General features: G+C 36.0%; 2 pseudogenes; both read left to right on the top strand.

The window, feature by feature from the left end:
• Nucleotides 1-3,858: 3,858 nt before the first annotated feature.
• Nucleotides 3,859-4,232, top strand: LOC110287506 (transcription and mRNA export factor ENY2 pseudogene; annotated as a pseudogene).
• A 9,452-nt stretch (nt 4,233-13,684) lies between these two features.
• LOC110286358 (uncharacterized) lies at nt 13,685-14,407 on the top strand (annotated as a pseudogene).
• Nucleotides 14,408-15,356: the final 949 nt, after the last annotated feature.

Genomic DNA, 15,356 nt, shown 5'->3' with positions numbered 1-15,356 from the left:
AACCTTGAGATTCCACCTTACACCAGTCAGAAAGGGTAAGATCAAAACCTCAGGTGACAGCACATATTGGCAAGGATATGGAGAAAGAGGAACATTCCTTCATTGCTGGTTGGATTGCAAACTGGTAGAACTACTCTGGAAATCATTCTGGGGGTTCCTCAGAAAGTTGGAAATAAATACCTGAAGAACCAGCAATACAAGTCTTGGGAACACACTGCAAAGATGCCCCATCATGCCACGGGGACCCAAGTTCCTCTATTTTCATAGCAGCCTTTTATGTGATAGACAAAAGCTGTAAACAACCCACATGTCCCATGACAGAAGAATAGATACAGAAAATGTGGTTCATCTATACAATAGAATACTACTCAGCTATTAAGAATGAGGACATTCTCATCCTAAGGTTTGCAGACAAATGGGTGGAACTAGAAATATCATCCTGAGTGAGGTAACTCAGGCCCAAAATGACATGCATGGTATATAGTCACTATTACATGGATTTTAGCCAAGAAAAAAAAAAAGTGCCCAAGATGCAGCCCACAGAAATAAAAAAGATCAACAAGTTGAAGGGCCCAAGTAAGAATATCCCAGTCCCACTTGGGAAGGAGAAGGAAGCAACCACAAGGGGGGTAGGTATAGTCCTGTGAGGGAAAGCAGATGGAGGCCAAGGAAAGGGGAATATGATTGGGTATTGGGTGGGAGAAAAGGACTGAGATCCCTGAAGGACAGGAGAATGAATGGAATCATGCAACCTCCGGAGGTAGGAAGCTGCATGGGAAGCCCTCCAGAATGTACCAGAGACCTAGTAGGTGAGAGTCTCTCGGGGCTCAAATATAGGGACCATAGATGAAATGCGCTAAATTGGGTAAAAGGAACTTGTAGAGCCCAACTCAAGCAGAAAGACCAGGCATCAAGTGAAGGATGGTTTTACCATCCCACAGTCAAAATGCTGACCCATAATTGTTCTTGTCTGAAAGAACTGCAGGGATGGAAATGGAGAGGCGTCTGAGGAAAAGAAGGTCCAACAACAGTCCCAAATTGGGATTCAGCTCAAAGGGAAGCCCCAAAACCTGAGAGTATTATGCTGGCTATGGAGAGCTCACAAAAAGGTCCCTCAGAAAGACCCAACAAGCAGCTGAAAGAGTCAGATGCAAATATTTGTTCCCAACCAATGAACAGAAGCTGTTGACCCCTGATGTTGATTAGGAGAAAGCTGGAAGAAGCTGAGAAAGAGGGTGATCCTGTAAGAGGCCAACAGTCTCAATTAACCTGTTCCTGCAAGATCTCTCAGATACTGGAACTGTTGTAGTTTGAAATAGACCCTGACTCACAAAGACCACAGGGACAGCCACCATCACTGTAAAACACATGAGGATTTTTATTGATCCAACATGTTGGGGACTCTCCTCTCAGCACACAGGCCAGATGATAGACCCAGAACAAAGAAAGAACACATTTTTTATACCTTTTTAAGAGGCAGATTTGAGCAACAGGGTTCTCATTGGTGTAGCAAGTAACTCTTTCAGGCATTGGTTTGTATAGTGACTAAGTAACCTTTTGACCTAGTCCCTCACTTTGCTTGCCCCCATGGTGGGTTATTATGATTTGGTCAGCAAAGTAATAATACATTTTGAACTTATGGGTCAGTTATTAACATTACAGGTATTATCTTCAGGGGAATTCTCACAACACGGTTTGGGTGGTTTGTGGTCTTTGTCAGAATTCAGTGTGGGGCAGGAGAATTGCTAATCTTGTTATGGTTATTTCTCAGAGAACAGCTAATATTGTTTTGGCAGCCTGTAGGCTCAGTCATTTTGACCACTAAAACTATGTTTTTACATTTGTTTAGTCAGCCAGCATCTTTATCTGGCTCTGTACTTTGCCTGCTAGTACAGTTTGGAAAGTCCTTTTCAAAGGGGGAAGGTACTGGGTTGCCGCAGACCCTCTGGGCCCCTTTGTCTGCGTGGAACAGGTCTCTAGTCATGGGTGGGCAAAGCGTCAGATGAATGACAGACAGATGCACATAGGAGAGGTTGTGTAGAATCTGAATGTAATTTGTCAAATCGAGCATCAAACTTTTTATACAGAAGACAATAAGGAGGTTGGGTGACAAACCTGCAAGGTACAAAGAGGTTACTGGAATCTTACATAAAACAAAGGAATGCAAACACAGAAGGTCTAATGGGAACCACCTGGGATAGAATTCATTGTTAACAACTGGGATCAACAAGGGCTCCACCTAAGATTCACTTAATCTTAGAAGCCAGGGTCAAGGGCTTCGTGCCCTTGCCATAGTTCCTATTCTAGTCTACTGTATAGTCCACCTTCCCCTTAAGCCATTGTAAATATGTGTGTATGGGTGTAACTCTGCTAAAGTTCAAAGTATCTATTCTGGTTTCTCCTTCGGTCTGAAACTTCCTTCTTCCTTAGTGATGGTAAATTCCTGTGTAAGGGAGTGACTTAGCTTTTATTCAAAGTGATAGTGTAGTTCCAGAGGCTATTCTGAATGTCAGTGAATAGCAACATTCTTACTGAATTTCAAGCCCATGGTCTTGCTCAAGGACGTTCTAGGACTGTTGGAACACTGGCTTTAGCTATGTCAGAATTCAGTCTTAAAAGGCACATATAATAGGATAATACTAAAAGAGAGCATGTGGATTCATACACCAGACTAACGTGGGAATGGAAAATTAATGTATGGATTAGAGAGAATGCCAAACTCCAGGAGTGAGTTTCTGTGAAACTCTTCTGCCTCATGAGTAGCTTCCAAGCCCCTCGGCTTGTCAAGCTGATTCGACCAGAGCGTGTGGCACTGGGTGGTCTTGAATCCATTTTGGATATTACAGAACACCATCCAGGCAGCATACACCAGCTGATATGAGGCCCCCAACACATATACAGCAGGGGACTGCGGGGTCTGGGTTTAGTCCAAGAAGATGCACCTAACTTCAAGAGCTTGGAGGCCCCAGGGAGTTTAGAGGTCTGGTGGTGTGGTGGTTGGGATGGGTGGGTACATCCTCAAGGAGACAGGGCAGAAGGAGGTATGGGATGTGGAACAGTCGGGGGGTGGAGCTGGAGGGGAATAAAGTCTGGAGTTTAAAATTAAAAACAAACAAACAAACAAACAACAACAAAAACCAGAGTAACTAAAGTAGCGATGAGCCTAAGCAGTGATTAGCATCTGAGTTAACATCACTGCTATTCAGAAAAGATGAACATGAAGCATCATTATTATAATTAATATCAAAGTCATTGGAGGTCTTAGAAATTCTATTGGAGAAAAAAATTAATTGAAATGTGTTGAAGGAAATGGAATAAATAGGAGGTCAGATAACATTTTTTTCACTGTTTTCTGTAAGCAGAATGATTAGAAATATGACAACCTACAGATTTAGAGTCAAAATCATGTGATTCTCATTTGTTTTATTGTATTAAATTATGGGAACTTAATAGTGTTTGCCTGTTAGTAGAGATGATCTATTCCAGTGCAAGTATTTCTCAGGTTGGTTCCATAGTTCAAAACAATCTTGAAATTGGCAATAAGTCACTCTTCTGATATGAATTTATGTAGGCCCATCACTATCATTTACTGTTTTTAAGTTCAGTTGACTTAATAATTTCATTATATCTATTATTTTATTCATATAGCATAACAGCAAGACTGTTATCAGGTGTCAGAGATCGCGTTCACATGATTTCTTCCTACTCTTCTTTCAGAAATAAATTTACTGTCTTCTAAGTTCCTCATCTTTTGATCTCATCACGCTATTTACTTGTTAGTTATGTGTCTCGTATCTAGGCCAAAATATGCAACAAAAGCAGCTTAAAGAAGGATGGTTCAAAGTCCAAGCAGCCGAAGAGTGTGGTTAGCAAGATGAACAAAGATGCACAGATGAGAGCAGCAATTAACCAAAAGTTAATAGAAATTGGAAAAAGAGAACACCTCAAAGAGTTGCTGAGAGCTAAATTAATTGAGTGCAGCTGGAACGATCAGCTAAGGGAACATGGTAAAGAGGTAATTAAAAAAAAAAGGACTAGAACATGTTACTGTTGATGACTTGGTGGCTGAAATCACTTCAAAAGGCAGAGCCCTGGTACCAGACAGTGTAAAGAAGGAACTCCTACAAAGAATAAGAACATTCCTTGCTCAGCATGCCAGTCTTTAAGGGTGAATTAGAATGTGTTGATCTGTGGATTCATTTCTGAAAGTAAAACTTGCCATAGTTAGAAATTGATTTCCCAAAATAAAATCCTTTTTTATATGATGGTATACAGTTTTCAGTAATGTATACATTGTATTGATTTTTTCCTTAAATGTATTATTTTAATAAATATCTCATGAATAAGTTTCTTTTTTTTTTTAATTTTGGAATTAAAAGAAAAGAAAGATGGTTCACTTTGGTACACAAATTGTGAGTATAGCCTGTCATGGTGAGGAATCATGGTGACAGGAACTTGAGGGTGCAGGTCTCCTGGCCTTCACAACATAGAGTGATGAATGCTGGCACACAGCTTGCTTTCTCCTTTTTACTCAGTCTAGAATTCCATCCTATGGAATGGTGCTGCACACAGTTAAAAGGGGACATCTTCATTCCAATTTATTACCTAATCATGGTAGTTTCTTAGAAGCATAGCTGAAGCTTGTTTCCTAAGTTATCTTTAGATTTTTCTCAATTTAACAGGCAACATAAACCATCATTTCATTTATGTCCAAAATATCACATTTGAAGTATAAATGCTGTTATCTAAATTAACATAAGCTAAAATCTTCCTGATTTTGTTTTGTTACAAATGTCAAAGTTTCAGCCCCTAATTCATGGGAGGAAAAAAAGTACACAGGACTAGAATTTCTCCATCTAAGAACATATAAAATGAGAGAGGTTAGTAAGTTTTCCCTGCTACCTTCAATACACAGTGTTATAATATGTATTAGCAAATGAGTATAGCAGATATTTGAATGATAGAATGCAAGCATGGAGGAAACAGAAGATGAGAAATCACAGGCTCAAGCACTTTGGAAACAAGAAAATGTTGGATATTTTTCAGACTATAATCCATAGTCTTGACTGCATTCTCTACGTCTCTTTATTTAACTCCCTGGGGTCTTGGAGTCACTGGTGTGTTCATTAGTTTCTCTCAGTTCTTGATTTCCTCCTGAGTCAGCCCTCTTTTTTGATGAAATGGAACACATTTTTATATCTGAGTGGTTTTATGAACCTTCTTCCTGCCAGTAAAATATTCAACCTCACAGCTTTTTTGTCATTTTTGTTCTTCATGCTCTTTCCTTCTGACTTGACTTTAAAATATTTTCTCATTTTTTATTGATAGTATCAAATGTAAAATATACTTTGAAAATACAGCATTGAGGAAATGAAAAGGAAATGTATATATTTCCAATATGATATAAAATACCTGCTTCCTCTCCAAAATCTCAATTCTTCTTTCTCAAGTATGCCAGTCTGTCCTTAGTAATTCTTCATCCACCATTCATATTTCATATGCTCATATCAGAGGCTACATTGCAAGCTTCCCATTTTGCAAAACTTCTTTTTATTTTTAACCATCTCACGGCCTATTTATTGTTTCCTGCTTATCTCGTCATGTAGTATTTATGAATTCACTGCAGAAACTTGTGGGCTCAAGCTGAATAACACTGTGTTCCACACCAGTGGACTAACTTTTTCACATAATTCCTAACTGTTCTTAGCTTCTGTTCAGATGAATGCAGGATTTTAGAATTTCTAGACTTGCATTCATTTGATTAAGAATATATGAGTTATCTCTGAATATATTTGGAAATGTTTTGTCTGTAACTGAATACTTGAATTTTTTAATCTTTATGTTTTGAAAGATGTAGAAGCATACACTCTTTCCTCTATATATCCTTTACTTAGCTCTTAGCTCCTTTTCTCTCTCTCTCTCTCTCTCTTTCTTTCTTTTTTCTCTTTCATTCTTTTTTCTTTTAGTTGATGGTGTCCTTGAAACTCTAGTGTTTCAAGACAGTGCAATGAAAGGCATATATTTGCTTTTGGATGGGACAATTGGAATGATCATTTTGCCCCACCTCCCACTTCTGAATTCACTGAAGACAGATTTACCCATAGAATGGCAGCATCAGTTGCTGCTACTCTATGGGAGCTCTGCTTGCATGCTTTCTCTTAAGCGCTCATCTATAATAAAATAAAATTTATTTCTGCAGCTCTCTTTTCTATTGTGGATGAGATTCCTTCTTTCAGTTCACAAATCTGATACCTACTGACCCTGTGTAAAACTGCTGGCCTAGTAGCCCCCTAATTTTAAGACTACCTAATGTGAGAAGGCTTCTTTCATCTGCAAGGATCCCTAAGATAACTCTTATTTCAGTAGTGCTTTTCCTAATACTATCCTCATTTCCATCTGAAGCCTAAAGTACTTCACCTTGCTGACTATACCTTATTTTTCTTACCGTTTTACTATTCACCAGAATCATCTATGAATCTATAAACCTTCACTTTCTCAAGCATGGTTCCCCACCCTTTCTCCAAATCCTGCTATAGAATAATTTCAATAGCTCTTTCACACCTTCAGGTATATATAGTAAAGGGAAATAACCAATTTTTAGATGCAAATATTGTACTACTTTTCTGATATTGTAGTAAATAAGTTACAACCAACTTCTAAAGAAACATGATTTATTTTGGCTGATAATCTTAGGTATTTGAGTGTATAAGAAATCTTATTGACTTGGAACAAAGGTGGCACATTACAGAGAATTTGGAAGAACAGTACCACAAACTCCACAATAGCTCTCGGCCTTGATGTTTTTTTTACATTCTTCCCATTGTAGCACTTGAGATGACCAGCCTTTAATTCAGGGACTTCTAGAAACATTCAAATTTAAGCAATAAGAAGTATTTGAATAGTTTAAAATTATGCTTTTCATTAAATTCTTATTGATTTATGAATGAAAGACAAATCCCAGTTTGACACACAAAAGACTTCATGATTTTCGCTTCCTCAATCTCACTAGGTTTGTATCATATCACATTCATCTTTGAGCTCTTAAACTAGAGTCACATAGAGATTATTTGTGGTTCTCAAGCTTACTATAACAAATGTTCGTCAGAATGTTTATGAGTACTTTTGATATTCCTTTAGTGTTCTTATCTGCACTCTATGATTATGTCATAGTTGAGACTGGAACTAGAACAGAACTTGCATTCCAAAGATCTTCCTGACCCGTCCCAGACTCAAATTTGATCCCATTTTTAAATGCAAGGTTTTTTAAAGACTGTAATAGAATGTAAGTTCTGATAGTCTGGGATTCTAATTTCCATATCTATATGAAACTCACTGAAATGCTTTTCAGCGATATGGTTTAATTAATCAGTTTTTATAAGTAGTATGTTGGTGAGGAGAATCAGTAAGTAGTATGTGACGAATTTTAAAAATTTAACTCTGGTATCTTCAAAAGGAAAAAAGCAAGCTTTTGTTTAAAGAAAAATATACCCATATTTTGGAGGGTAGGACGAATGAAGTGAAAGAATATTCATCAAATTTGTAAGTGTCTAAATATGAAATTTGCTTAAATTTCAATATTAACTTTAAGAAATTTTTTAACAAGAGAAAATGTTTACTGTTTTTCAAAACATTGTACACTATTTAATTTCATTCTTAGAATCAGAAATGTCATATTTGTTATTTTTAAAGACTTTATTACTTTTACTATATGTCTATGAATGTTTTTAACTAGAATATACTGTTTTGTTGTCTGATTTATGATCCATTTCGCTAATTCTGAGTAACATATCACAATTATCACTTATTGACAGGAATATATGTCACCAATAAATAATTCTAAATATTTCACAAATACAGACATAGCTTTTGAGATGCTTTCGATTTTATTTCCTGTCTTAAAGATTAAAATGACTAAATACAGATCCTTCTTTATTTTGTTTATTGCAAACTCAGTCCAATGAGCAATGAAAAACATATAACTTCTCATTATTAGGTTTTTTTTTTTTTTTTTAGGTCTAGGATTAGAGTTAGGAGATGATTCTGAAGAACTCATGGGTCTATTTTCTTTTTCTTGTTGATTTGCCATTACTTTCATTAAACTGTAAGTACCCATGGGGGATTTTCATATATAAAAATTCTTACCAATTCTTCAAATATTGATGTCATTAACCTTTATGAATTTCAGTAAAAATCACAGACATATATTCTGTTTGCTTACCAATTTTGTATATCATATATATTTTTCTTCATATAATATCTATAAATTACTGTTGTTTATATTAACATTGCAATTACAACATGCTATAGCCATGTGAACAAAGTTTCCTGGGAAGAATGGCTTCTTAAGTTGAACCTTCTGCAAAGCTGAATAACTAATTAGAATTTAAGTGATTGTAGAGAGGAAGGTTGTTGCTGCCCCCAAATTATAAGTTTTTTATGCTATCTCTGGCTCCCTTAATGGTCATTTCTTGCCCACACCTGTGACTGATGTAACACAGCTCTGACTGTCAGGTAAAACTCTCTGAAATGTGTCAAAAGATGACTAGCTTCCACCAACAAAAAGGGTAACAATTTTGTCAGTTAGTATAGGTGAGATTTTCCAACTTCTATGTAAATCTCTTACCTGATGTCTCCACAAATTCATTAAAAAACTGTCTTGCTTTGTGCTTTTCTTCACTGTGTTGATATAAAACTTCTTCAAGCTGTTACTACATTGGAACATGAAATTTAAGATTACATGATTTTTTTCCCCTAAGCCATGATCACTTATATTTCACTACAGAGTGTACTATTGTCCTTTTTTATATAAGAGTTCTATTTCTGTGTAATATTTATATAAAGTTAACACATGATCCAAAATAATGAGTTCAATAATGGTATTTTTTTGAGTAAATATTTAGATTTAAATTACTTTTGCCTGTTTTCTAACTGATTTTATATTACATTATTTGAGCATCTAAGTAGGAAAGAATGTTTTGCCCATATTGCTATTTATAGATGAGTTACCTACCCATAGCCCTATTTATAGATGAGTTACCTAAGACTAAGAAAGATTAATGAATTTATAAGCCTTGTATCTTCATATTTTCATGTCCCATTAGAATTAAATTTGAATCCATGTTCTGCCTTATTAACTAAGTGTATCCATTTTCAACGAGTGGTTGAATTTTCTACAGCATAATTTTCAAATCATCATAACCATCATTATCAACAACAACAACAACAACAATAACAACAAAACATTTGAAAATAGATTATATTACAGTTTCAAAACAATAACCAATTCAAATATTTATATATGCTTTTAAGTATATAGTCATATCCAAACACCGTAAATTAATATTTTCATTTTATCTATGAATACATGATTTTGGGTGGCTATATATACTCTATGAACCACAAATTAGAAAAAAAAATAGTAAAATAATTTTGTTTCTGAGGCTGGTTTAATCTTCTTAATATAATTATCTCTAGTTATATATCCAATTTTTATTCCCCAGTATTTATTAATAATCTCCCATGCAACTTTTACACAGTTACTATGGTGTAAGAAATGGACATATTTTGATCTTTAACTTCATGGAAGCTACATGGGTTCAGAAGGGAAGCATCAAAATCAGTACAAGTGCTCAGAAAAACTCCCCTACATAAAGGACCTTAATACTTAGATAAAATCCACATAGTAAAGTAGCATTTCTGAAGACAGAAAAAAAGTCATTCCAATAGAAGTATTCACAGAGCCTTCAGATTGTACTTAAGAATGGCCACAGTATCTGTCACTGTGTGTAGTTGCAGTATATTGATGACACTACATTTAGTGTGCAGAGAAGTCTGGCAGCCAATTAATTTCTATCAAGACTTCAATGAGCTGTTCACCAGAGTCAATTTCTTTCTTTTATTAGCTCAATTGAAAATGGCTTTTTTGACTTAGATTTCTAGAAGTATTAGCTGAAATATATGTGTAGTTTCTAAGAGTTTCCATCTTCATTATGTACCTAAGCTACAGTAGAGAAGTATTATTTCAGTGACTGATAACATCATATAATTCAATGAAAAGAAAACTCTAGAATATCAAAGAAGAGAAAACAAAGAAAATCAAGTAAATAATTTTAAATAATATATAATCAAGGTTAAAATATAAGTCTATCAAAAATATACATCTTGTTATTGTTGTTTCTCTGTTGTGAGAGAAGTTATGTAATCCTTGGGACCCTTGGTGTCCTGGAACCAACTATGTGCACGAGGATATCCTCAGACTCACAGAGATAGACCTGCTTCTGCCTCCTGTGTACATGGACTAAAATTGTCTGTTCCCATTCCTGGCCTTTCTTTTTTCATTCTTTCTTGTGTGTGTGTGTGTGTGTGTGTGTGTGTGTGTGTGAGAGAGAGAGAGAGAGAGAGAGAGAATGAGTGTGTGTGTGTGTGTGTGATTGTTTGGTTTTTTTTTTATAATCTGTTACAAACAAAAAGAAGAATAAGTCAAGAACTATATTTTCCTACAATAAAGAATTAAAAGAAGAATTAAAAGAATTAAAGAAGTAAAAATTAGGCAATTTCAGAGGACTGCTGCCTCCCAACCCCCAAGCTTCTTTGTCAAGACTCTACTCTGCTCACCAGGATTTCTATACCAGGAATATACAGACCATACAGTTTATACTGTCCTCCATCTACTGACCACTTCTTCCTCTTAGGCACATACCACTTTGAGGCCACAACTGGGTCCCCTGATACATGCCAGCTACCCTGAGCTGCATGTAATATCTTATCATGCCCCACCACCCCTGGTCCACCTACCTTCAACAAGCCTGCTGCACCAGGAACATCCATGTTAGATCACTTCTATTTCTAGTCCTCCCCCCATCTCCTGGCCTCTGAGTCCTTTGGGGCACACCCAGCTTCCCTGAGTATTGCATTGTCCCCTGAGTAGAATTATGCATACCAAGGCTATCCACCCAAAGCCTACAACACTGGAAATATCCTGTTCAGGCCCATTTCCTACTCCAGGAACATCCACAGACAACCAGATGACTAAAGTCCACTATAAGAACAAGATTAACAAGAACCATGGCAACGGTACCTCCAGAGCACAGCAATCCTTTTACAGCAAGCTTTGAATATTCTAATATAACAGAAGAACAAGAAAATGACTTAAAATCCAGTTTTATAATTATGACAGTAGTCTTTAAAGAGAAATTGAATAAATCTCTTAAGAAGCAAAGAAAATAAAATTAAACATGTTAAGGAAATGAATAAAACGTCTCAAGACTTCAAAATGGAAATAGAAGCACTAAAGAAAACACAAACTGTAGCAATACGAAGACAAAAAACCTATGGAAAAGAACAAAAAACTACAGAAGCAAGCATCACCTGCAGAATACAAGAAATAGACGAGAGAATCTTAGGTATAGAAGATACAGTTGAAGAAATTATACATCAATCAAAGAAAATTTTTGACACAAGACATTCATGAAAATTGTGATACTAACAAAAAGAAATCTAACCTAAGAATAATAGAAATAAAAGATGGCGAAGAGTCTCAGGTCCAAGGAATAGATAATATTTTCAACAATCATGGAAGATAAATTTTCCAACCTAAAGAAAATAATAAACATACACACATACAAAAAGCTTACAGAATACCAAATAAATTGAAGATAGATAAGAAAATACTCCTGCCCCATAATAATCAAAACACTAAATCTGCAGAACAAAGAAAGGATATTAAAAGATTCATGGGAAAAAGGCCAAGCAACATATAAATGTAGACCTATCAGAATTACTCCAAACTTCTCAACAGAGACTCTAAATGCTAGAAAGACCTGGATAGATATCTTCCAGCCTCTAAGAGACCACACATGCCAACTCAGACTATGATACTCAGGAAAACACTCATTCACCATAAATGAAAAAAATGAATATATTACAAGACAAAATCAAATTTAAGCAATATCTATCCACAAATACAGGCCTATAGAAAATTCTAGTAAGAAAACTCCAACATAATAGGTTAAATGCACCCAAGATACAAAATAATTCCACTAAAAGAAAAAGAAAAGAAAGAAAAAAAAAGAATGAAAAGAAAAGCAAAAGAAAAAAAATGAAGGGGCACACACACACACACACACACACATACACACACACACACACACACTAACAAAATCAACTTCAAAATAAGACGGATTAGCCATTATTGGTCATTATTATCTCTCAACATCAATGGATTCAGTCCCTTGATAAAAAAAGAAAAGACAGGGGCTAAGAGAATGGTTATGAAAACAAGATCTGTCATTCTGCTACATACAAGCAACACTCATAAGCAATAAAGGTAGCTATTTCTTCAGAGCAAAGGATTGGAAAAAGCAAACAGACCCAAGAAGTCAGCTGGAATGGCCATCACAGTATCTAATAAAATAGACTTTTAACTAGAAATTAAGTACACTTCATATTCATCAAATAAAGAATCCAGCAAGATGACATCTCAATTCTGACTATCATTTGCCCAAAAGAAAGGACACTCACATTCATAAAACAAACATTATTAAAGCTTAAATAGCACATTGAACCCCATTTCATCAATAATGGAAATTCAACCTTTCTTGCTCACCAATGGACAACTCATCCAAACAGAAGCGAATCAGAAAAAAAAAATAAAGATGAAATAAGCAGTTGTTATGAATCAAATGGACTTAACAGATGTTTCAAGAACATTTCACCTGGGTACAAAAGAATATACTTTTTTCTCAGCACCTCACATAGTAATCTAAAAAACTGAACATGTTGACAAAGCAATTCTTAACATATACAAGAAGATTGAAATAACCCCATATATCTTAACAGACCACCATGGAATAAAGGGAGATTTTAAAAACAACATAAATAAATAAAGCCTACAAACTCATGGAAACTGATAAACTCTTTACTATATAATCCTTGGGTCAGGGTAAAAATAAAGAAATTAAAGTCTTTCTAGATTTCAATGTGACACAATAAAAATAATGCTAAGAGGAAAGCTGAGAGCACTTAGTGCCTTCCTAAGGAATTTGGGGAGTTTTCATATAATCAATTTAAAAATATACCTGGAACCCCTAGAACAAAAAGAGGCCAACACAACAAAGAGGAATAGACTGAGGAAAATAATAAAATTTAGAGTGGAAATCAAGAAATTAGAAAAAAAAAAAAACTACAACACTACAAAGAATCGATAAAACAAAGTGCTGTTTCTTTGAGAAAGTCAACAATGTAGGCAAAGTCTTAGCCAAACTATGTAAAAGACAGAAAGACAGTACTCAAATTGACAATTTCAGAAAAGAAAAGGGAGACATAAAAACAAAAACATAGGATATTCAAAGCATCATTAGGACTCACTTAAAACATGAAAAATTAAATAATAAATATAAAATTTTCTAGATAGATACCACTTAACAAAGTTAACTCTAGATCAGATAAACTATTTAAACAATCCTATAACCCACAAGGTACTAGAAGTAGTCATTAAAAGCACCTCCTACCCAAGGCAGAGCCCTCAGGTTCTGTGCAAGTGTGTGAGTTGAAATTGAGCCCCCTTAGTTGCGGATCGTTCGCCTAGCCCATTAGTGCGACTGGCCCAGAGTCCTACTGCCATCATATCCTGATACCTGCGCGTGCACACACACACACACACACACACACACACACACACACACACACCCCTGCTTCCAGGTCTCCGTTCTTCAAAAACGTGGCAGGCGACACCGGGTCTGAAAATTTACATGAGGAATTTGGTTGTTATGGTCCAATAGTAGATTTGAGGATGTTTGTAATGCTTAAAATGCTTTATATAATTTGAACAGAAAATGGTGTTGCGGGCGTCAAACTGAAATACAGTTCACACAAGGGAAACAGAACACACCAAATCAAATGAAAGCCAAGGAAGGGAGGAATGTATACAATTCTTTCTGATAGGACAATTATGACCTATATAGATGTTCTTGAAGCTGAAATTATGAAAGGAGGAGATCAAGGAGTGGCTCCTTTTGTTATAACTATAGGAGATACTACAGTCCTAGAAATAGACCAATTGGAAGACCATGGCATAGCTGAAGCCATTCTGACAATAATAGATTCAAACACTGAAATCATTCTTTTTAAGATCAAAATTCAATTCAAAGTCATGGTCCAAATCACAACCCAAGGGGGGAAAAAAAATGAAGGCTAATCACGTTCTAGGTATGCATCTCACACCAAAACTAGAGGCACCTCAAAAACAGATTCCAAAATACATTATAAGTCTGGCTCAAGATATGAAAAGGAATCAAGGAAAAGAGAACCACCTAGATCCAAAACTCAGTCAAGATCACAGTCGAGGTCTAGGTCTAGGTCAAAATCTACATCAAGGTCTTGGACAAGTCCCAAGACCAGTGGCCACTAATAGCATAAATCATGATACTTCTAGGCACTTATCATTAATTTACTCATAGTTTGGTATACTTAAATTATCAGGAATACAATGTTGCAGTGATGCCATTAAAAACGAACAATTTTTTTTCTTTTTTTTTTAATTTTTAATATTTTTTATTACGTCTTTTCCTCAATTACATTTCCAATGCTATCCCAAAACTCCCCATACACACCCACCCCCACTTCCCTACCCACCCATTCCCATTTTTTTTTTTTTTTTTTTGGCCCAGGCGTTCCCCTGTACAGGGGCATATAAAGTTTGTGTGTCCAATGTGCCTCTCTTTCCAGTGATGGCCAACTAGGCCATCTTTTGATACATAAAAAGCTAGAGTCAAGAGCTCCGGGGTACTGGTTAGTTCATAATGTTGTTCCACCTATAGGGTTGCAGATCCCTTTAGCTCCTTGGGTACTTTCTCTAGCTCCTCCATTGGGAGCCCTGTGATCCATCCAATAGCTGACTGTGAGCATCCACTCCTGTGTTTGCTAGGCCCAGGCATAGTCTCACAAGAGACAGCTATATCTGGGTCCTTTCAGCAAAATCTTGCTAGTATATGCAATGGTGTCAGCGTTGGAAGCTGATTATGGGGTGGATCCCTGGATATGGCAGTCTCTAGATGGTCCATCCTTTCGTCACAGCTCCAAACTTTGTCTCTGTAACTCCTTCCATGGGTGTTTTGTTCCCAATTCTAAGAAGGGGCACAGTGTCCACACTTACAAACAAATTTAATTTGTTAGTTTTCCCTGTACTGGGCAATGGTTATAATTAAAAGATATGCTGTTGAGAAGCCACCCTTATGAGTCCAGTTTGTTTCATGTTATGGGCAGCTACCAATTTGTGGTGTCTCTGTATATTTTTTAAAGATTCTCATTTTTTATGCTTATATTTGGTGAAAAGATGTTGGTTGACCATAATTTGCAAT

The sequence above is a fragment of the Mus caroli genome, unplaced genomic scaffold, assembly GCF_978045245.1.
Source record: "Mus caroli unplaced genomic scaffold, Mus_caroli_1 scaffold_5, whole genome shotgun sequence".
Classification (NCBI taxonomy): Eukaryota; Metazoa; Chordata; class Mammalia; order Rodentia; family Muridae; genus Mus; species Mus caroli.
The sequence above is the reverse complement of the archived record's forward strand: the minus strand, read 5'-3'. Positions and strand labels throughout refer to the sequence as shown.